Below are 8,032 nucleotides of genomic sequence, written 5' to 3'. Positions count from 1 at the left end.
CTGCAAAATTTTTGAATCTGTATTTTTATTTATCTTTATAACTTTATGTTTTTGTGTATTTCATCAAATAAATCAATATGTCTCAATAGATTTTATATTAATTGATATTGATAAATCATCTGCTCCCTTCCTCAAAAACCTCACTATATAGTAGCATTAACCAAATTTGTCTTGATCAGATGTATGTGCTTTAACAACTGTGTCCTTGTGAAATCATCATATTAGCAGTATTTGTGGCTAAACAAATATTTGCTGAGATAAACTTCAGAAGATATTTTCTCAGATTCCCAAAAAGCCTTGCTATTTCAGATTAGCATTTAGAGCTTCAAAGGATTTCTTAAATATAGAGCATCACAAATTACCATATTCCTTTCATTTTCCCTCTTCCTACTCTTTAAAGGCGAGCTAATTAAAAACCCCTCTCAAGGAGTTGACCTACTCCTCTATTTGAGACTCCTTCAAAGCCTTCTATTTAGAAGACTCTCCTCAGCATTCAGGGCTGTTCCTTCCCTGGCCAATGGAATCTCATTTCCTTCAGACAGCTGAGTGGTTGGCCGTCACCACACTTTCCTGCTGCCCTCGCCATTCTTAACTTGAAAACTTATGAACTTGCTCGCTCTCAACGCTCATGCATCCTTCAATAATTCACCACATCTTTATTGAAGTCATATTACCTGACAGCTCCGTGGATCAACAGATGAATAAAACATGGTCTCTGCCCTTGAAAAATTCTGAATTAGTGGGAGAGGCAGGTCCTGTAATGCAAGGTAGGAAGTTCCTTGGGATACTTACGGCAGAGTGTGGAAAAGCACTGTATTGTCGTACTTTATTTTTCAAATGGTGAGAATACCCTAGGCAACTTTAGAAAGATAATTTATTCCTTCTAGAAAAATAAGGCTTCTTGGGAATCTAATGATTTGGACTAATTAAGAATAGAGTAAAAGTAAAAATAAGAAAGCCAGCCGATGAGCTGGGGAGATGCACGTGGATGGTGCTTGCTGGGCAGGCATAATGACCTGAATTGGGGTGCTCAGCACCTATGTACAAAGACTGGTACGGCCAGATGTGCCTGTAATGCCAGAGCTTGAGAGCTAAAGACAGGAGAATAATGGAATACACTCACCAAACAGTCTAGCCAATTGGCAAGCTTTGAGTTTAACAAGATCCCTTGTCTTGAAAAATAAAAAGAGTGGAAAGCCCCCACAAAGCCAGTTCATGCAGTAGGATCGAAACCTAGTGCCATTGTCCTTGGCTTCTCATCAGCCAAAAACAAAAAAACCAAACCCCACAAAACGGGGTCTCACATTGTTTCCAAAAATCATCTAGAATCCATTATGCAGCCCAGGCTAACTTTGTTTTTTATTATTATTATTATTATTTATTTATTTATTGTTGAAAAAATTTCTGCCTCCTCCCCGCCTCCCATTTCCCTTTCCCTCCTCCCACTCCATTCCCCCTCCCTCTCGAGTCTGGAGAGCAATCCCAATTCCCTGCCCTGTGGGAAGTCCAAGGTCCTCCCCCTTCCATCCAGGTACAGGAAGGTGAGCATCCAAACAGGCTAGATATGCCAATAAATAACATCATCAATAATAAATAATGGGAAAAAAAAGAGTGGAAAGCAATGAAGGACACATGAAATCTGCCTCTTGCTTCCCTGTGTGGATAGTCACCCCCCCACACACACACACACATCCCTGGTGCCTCAATACCCACACACTGGTGTATCTGCCAACACAGCTAATCACCTAAAGCAGTCTCAGTTGAGGTACTACTCAGACCAAATTGGTCTGTAGCTATGTCTAAGAGGGATTTTCTTGACTGTTAATTGATGTAGAAAGGCATAGTTCCCTGTGGGCAGTATAATTTACCGGGAAGAAGGTCATGGGATGTACAAAGAACCTGGCTGAGCATGAGCTCAATCAAGCAAGCAAGCAAGCATCCCTCCATAGTTTCTGCTTCAGATTCCTTTTGATTCCCTGCCATGACTTTTCTCATTAAGGGGCTGGAACTGTGTAAACTGAAACAAAACCTGTTTTGCCCTAATTGCTTTTGGTCATAATGTTTTAATATAGACACAATGAAACTAGAAGTACTCCCTCACACACATAAGCAGCTTTAATTGGCCTTATGTGACTGTATATAAACTAATTTATGCCTACACTCTGTACAAAACATTTTAATAAAAGGTACCTGGAATATCTGATAGTTGGAACAGATAATTTTCTTACAAAATCTCTTTATATGAGAAATTGTTTGCAATACTAGTTATGAAATTATGGTTTAGGATGCAGTTCAATAGCATTCGTGGAGAGTACTTAGCATGCGTGAGGCCCTGTGTTCATCCCCCAATGTCATAAAGCAGAGATAGAAATACATAACATTATATGAACAGTAAGCCAGGCATGGTGGTACATGCCTTTAACCCCAGCACTCAGGAGGCAAAGGCAGGTGGAGCTCTGAATTCAGGGCCAGTCTGATCTCCACAGTGCAAAAAAACATTCCAGGACAGCCAGGGATACACAGAAAATATTCTGTCTTAAAAAACAAACAAAAAACAGAACTGGAAAGTTGAAAAATGTGTTTTCTTTTCCAAATTATGATAAAATGCAACAGATTAGTTAATTGACTATGGGGAAGCAAGGTAAAGAAATAGACATTCGACAGTTTTAATAATTTAACATTTTTTAATTGGCACATGGTCACTGCAGATATTCCCAGGGTGCAGCAGGATAACTGAGTAGCACAGGAGTTTTGTGATGAAATCGGGATGGTTGGCAGCCCTTGTGTTGGGATCCTTTGACAGTTTTCCTAGTTATTATGTGACAGACAGTATATTTCTGAAAATGACAGTTATCCTACACTGCTGCAAAATACTAGTACTTAGTTCTGACATCTGCTTGGATTTTATCTTGGATGTCCAGCATCTACCCTCCATCCACCTGCCACCGTTTTCCTCTCTACTGACCCTCTAGTACTACTGTCTGTTTCTGGGATCACTTCATAAAGCTTCTATACTTCATTACCACTCTTTTTTTTTGAGGCAGAAAAATTGGGTCTGTCATATTAATGGATACAGTAAAATGTTGCACCAATTAAAAAGAATAAAAATGTTCAATAATGCATGTCAAAAATTTCTAAGACATTATTCAGATTCAATGCTGTGGTCCATGTATGAACAAAATTCGCATATAATTAAAATCTATACGTGCTATGTCAAATGTTATGTCATGGTTTTAAAGTATAAATAAAAGCTGCAAGTGATTACCCAGGATGATATAAGCAAACTTAAATGTTTTGTGCTGTGCCTGTGTTTACAGTCCTTATGCATTTGATTTTCACTTCCAACCCATTACTCATTCCACCGGTTATTACAATTCAAGCAAAGCTGCGATGACTGTGTAGAGCTTAGGTTAACATTTTGTTTTATCAGTGGAATATTATGTTAACCACTGACAGTGTTTAAAGTGGTTGGCACACGGTGGTGACACAAAGCAGATCGCGAAAATCAATTTTCCTATTGTTTTTAGATCTTCCATAAACAGTATCTCCCTTTGTTTGCCTACCCTGGTGAGTGCGCCCATCACAGCTCCTTGGTATGTTACTTACAACCCATTTAGTTCTTGGCACGGCCAATTCTAAAATAATTTTTCGGGGTTGCATTTATGCATTGGGCAGTGTTCACGGTATTTTTAGACAGCCCTGCAAGGGTGGGCCACAATCCTACAGGGCGCACTACCCTTCTCTGCCCAGTCCTAGGCAACTTTAACACTTCAGTTGGATTCATGTGACTAAATAATATAGAATTCTAAGTCAGCTCTGTCTGATTTTAAAATCCCACAGCTACCTAGTACCACGTTTTACTTATGACACAAAGGCCTCGGTGCCTCTGAAAGTTATTACACAGCAGGCCACGGGGTGACTCTTATCAGCAGAGTGGTCCACGATCAGCCTCCCACATTCCTCACAGTGGCAACCTTTCTTCTATATCTGCCATTGTAGTTTCCCTTACTAAAAAACTACATCAAAATGCTTCCATTAAGTATGGATTCCATTGTATTTTCTATTTTTTCTCTGTTCTCTTTCTGGAACCCATATTGACTTTCCAGATTCTTTCTTCAGTTTATAAATCCATCTGTTTTATTTCTCTGATTTGATTTCACTAATCATGCCTTTCTAGTACTTACACTTTCAAACATTCCATTTACTCCACCAGCTAATAACCCAAGTCTTCAGTTCTTTCTCTGATTTGTTACATTTAGGAATGACATCATTTCCAATACAAACTGCTCTGGGTTTCCCAGGGTGAGGAGCAACCTTAGCGGGCAGCGTTACATTTGTCTTCATGGGGGCACCCTCATGGATTGTTATGGTCTTGGCAAAATTTCAATACCCTGAAGGGTCCTTTATATTAAACTCTTGGTTTTCAAGGTGACTGGAAGATGCCATGGACCTTTAAAAGGTGGGGCCTGGTAGAAAGTCCTTAGGTCGTTGGGGTTGTACCCTATCAGGAATCTGTGTGACTCATTTCTCTTCCGTCCAGTCTTTCCCCCTTCTCTTCCAGTTCAGTACCTGACTGCTATCTTAACACATGCTTCTGGCTTGTCTAACTGCCACCTCCACCGAATGCCAGTGCAATGACCTTTCTTAATCTTTGATGTTGAAACCCTAAAACCATGAGTTAAATAACATTTTTTTCTTTAGACAGGTCGTTGCTTGTGTATTTCCTTCTATCAGCACAAAGCTGATTAATGCAACAGATTAGAATAATGTTTACTATCAAAGGGAAGTGTCTGTGAACCTTGTGAGGAGTCTGAATTTGGTCTCCACACAAAGCTGTACTTGGATGAGGTTCTCATAACTTTGGTGGATGTTTCAACCATGATCTCAACGCATGGATGGAAAAGGTTGTATCTTTTCCCAGGCACATTAACCAATCTGTCTATGATATCTGACCTACTGCAGATGGTAAATATTAGCTTCTCATCAGTACAGATCAGAGGCAGTTGGCATTTTCATTTCATACAATCAGGACCTCAGCACCTGGCAGCTAGGGATACAACTGTATTATAGCATATGCTTGGTGTGTCTAAGGGTCTGTGTGTCATCTTCAGTACTGAAAACAAAAGTAAAAATAAAATAAAACTCATCGGGTAAGACATGCAAACTAAAGTATTTCTCCTACTGAATGTTCTCAACTTAGAGTGTATTTTATATTTCTAGCCTGTGGGGAATCCATTCTCTTAGTTCTGACTATCTTCTTCAATTTGATCAGAAGTCTATTTGTAAAAATATTTCTGTGACAGCTTTTCCTCCATGGATCTGCCAACCATTTCAGTGTCTTCCCTTTCCCCGTACACTGTGCTTCTGAAGAGCAGTCTGCTCAGCAAAGCCTTCCCTCCCTCCTGCAGCTCCTCTTCTCCTGCCTGCTTTCGGCTACCCATCACCAATACCCAGAGACTAGGTCAAAACGGTAGATTTCCCTAAGGAAGATGAGTATTGGGAAGGAAAAGTCTGGCTTCCAAAGACCTGCAAAGGGAAGAGTGTCATTTTCTTGGTGTGACTGTGATTCACCCAGGGAAAGGTTTAATGGATTGTTAACCTTGTAAAGTCGAGAAGTTTGCTGAAGGCGCCTTTCCTTCTCTGTACATAATGCAGATGTCTTTAGGAGAGATATACCATTCAGTGCAGAATTAAAATCTCCTCTTAATTCAAAGTCTGTTGTAAGTTTCATGGTGGTAGTTATCTTTGTAAGCCAGGAAAGTGCTAGAACCTTATGGTAAGAAAAACGTTCCTATGAGAACACGCTACAAAAAGGACTTAAACTCCCCTTTCTCTTGAATTCTGACAACCTCACATTTTGCACCAACTTTTGAATCACTTCCCTAATTTCTAACTCCTTCTACTTAGGTATCAATTTTCCCTGATGTACAAGGTATGTACATCACAGTATATATATCTTACTTGTATGTCATTCCCTAGAATTTACCATGATGATAGCAGCATCATTACTGTCATTATCAACTTGATGCTAGTGGATCTTGGAAATAGCTTAGTGTAATGGCACTTATTGTGAAGCCTGAGAATCTAAGTTTCCTCTCTGGAATCATCAGGGTGGAAAGGTGTGGAAAATCCTTCTGTATAAGTGTTGTTCTTATTGGTTAATGAATAAATCCGTTTTGGCCAGTGGCCTAGCAGAATAGGGCAAGGCGGGAGTTTCAAGCAGATAGAAAAGGAGAGAGTAGGGAGGGTCAGTAGATGCCATGTAGCCGCCAGAGGAGAAAGACACTAGCCTCCAGCCAAAACCTTGATGGTAGGCCACGAGCCTTGTGGTAAAACATAAAATAATAGAAATGGATTAATTTAATGTTTAAGAGCTAGCTAGAAATATACTTAAGGTATTGGCCAAACAGTATTGCAAATAAGATAGCTTCGGAGTGATTTTGTATCTGGGCAATCAAGAACAAACAAACAGCCTCCGCCAACAAATTGGCATGCCAACATGGCATATTACAGATACACAATAAATCAGATTCAGATAAAAAGACCTCTAATGGGTCACAGTGTTGAACAAATGTACATAGGCTTGGAAGAGAGAAGAAAACAATATAGAGTTATAAAAAAGAAGAGATTGGTTAAAAAAGGGTAAAGTCTTTTAAAAGAGAGAGTATAGTCATAGATTAAAGGAAAGAAGAAAAATAAGCCATGTAAAGATGGAATATACACAGAAAGTCTGGATTATGTACGTTTTTGTGTTTTCTTTGAATTTTTTGACTGTGAATGAGCTAAGTACAGAGAGACATTTTATTGTATGGGTTGCTAAGCTAAACCTTTAAAGGTTTTATTTAAACAAGAAGGGGAAATGGTGTGGGAAGTCCCTCTGTATATGAGTTCCTTTTATTGGTTAATGAATAAATCTGTTTTGGGCAGCGGCTTAGCAGAATAGGGCAAGGTGGGAGTTTCAAGCAGATAGAGGAGGAGAGAGTAGGCAGAGTCAGGAGATGTAGCTGCCAGAAGAGAAAGATGCTAGCCGCCATGTTAGCCACCAATTAGAACCTTGTCAGTAGGCCATAAGCCTTGTCGTAAATTAATAGAAGTGGGTTAATTTAAGATGTAAGAGCTAACTAGAAATACTCTTAAGCTATTGGCTAAACAGTATTGCAAATAATATAGTTTCTGAGTGATTATTTTGTGTGTGTGAAGCCAGGAAAGAACAAGTAGCCTTCAGCCAACAGTGGAAGAAAAGAATAGACTGCCATAAGTTATCCTCTAGCTTCCACAGATGGAGTCATGGCAGTGCATGACTACACTTGTGTACAAACACACACACACACACACACACACATACACACACACACACACACTGTCCCCCCAAATGATGCTAACTTTCCAACAGTGTCTGGCCTGAAAAGAATCAGGGGTACCAAGCAGAACCCAGAGCAGCAGGAAATCCCAGCTGCAACATGGGTATATTAAGAGTGACATACGATTATAAAAATGATTGAGGTAATAGCTGATGTCAGATGTTCTTCTATATATGTGATTCTTTTATTGGTTAATGAATAAAGTTGTTTTGGCCAATGGCTTAGCAGAGTAAAGTCAGGTAGGAAATCCAAACATATATATGGAGAGAGAGAGAGAGAGAGAGAGAGAGAGAGAGAGAGAGAGAGAGAGTAGGTGAAATCAGAGAAGCGCCATGGAGCTGTCAAAGGAGAAAAAATGCTGCCAGATCCTTCCAGTAGGTCACAGCCTCATAGTGACAGACAGATTAATAGAAATGTATTGATTTAAGATATAAGAGCTAGCTAGGAATACGCCTAAGCTATTGGCCAAACAGTGTTGTAATTAATATAGTTTCTGTATGATCATCCTGGTCTGGGTGGCCAGGAATCCAACATAAAATCTCTGTCCACGAATAGCAGTTAATATTAACATAGACCTGGTATTAATCTAAGAGCTCCGAATAGATGACAGTTTTCCAAGCCCTCTCATGTCTGAATTGTTGTTGCTATTTCCAGTTTACACATCTGGACAC

Source organism: Alexandromys fortis, unplaced genomic scaffold, assembly GCF_014885135.2.
Source record: "Alexandromys fortis isolate MF-2015 unplaced genomic scaffold, M_Fortis_MF-2015_v1.1 scaffold_34, whole genome shotgun sequence".
Lineage (NCBI taxonomy): Eukaryota > Metazoa > Chordata > Mammalia > Rodentia > Cricetidae > Alexandromys > Alexandromys fortis.
This window is presented reverse-complemented; position numbering follows the sequence as displayed.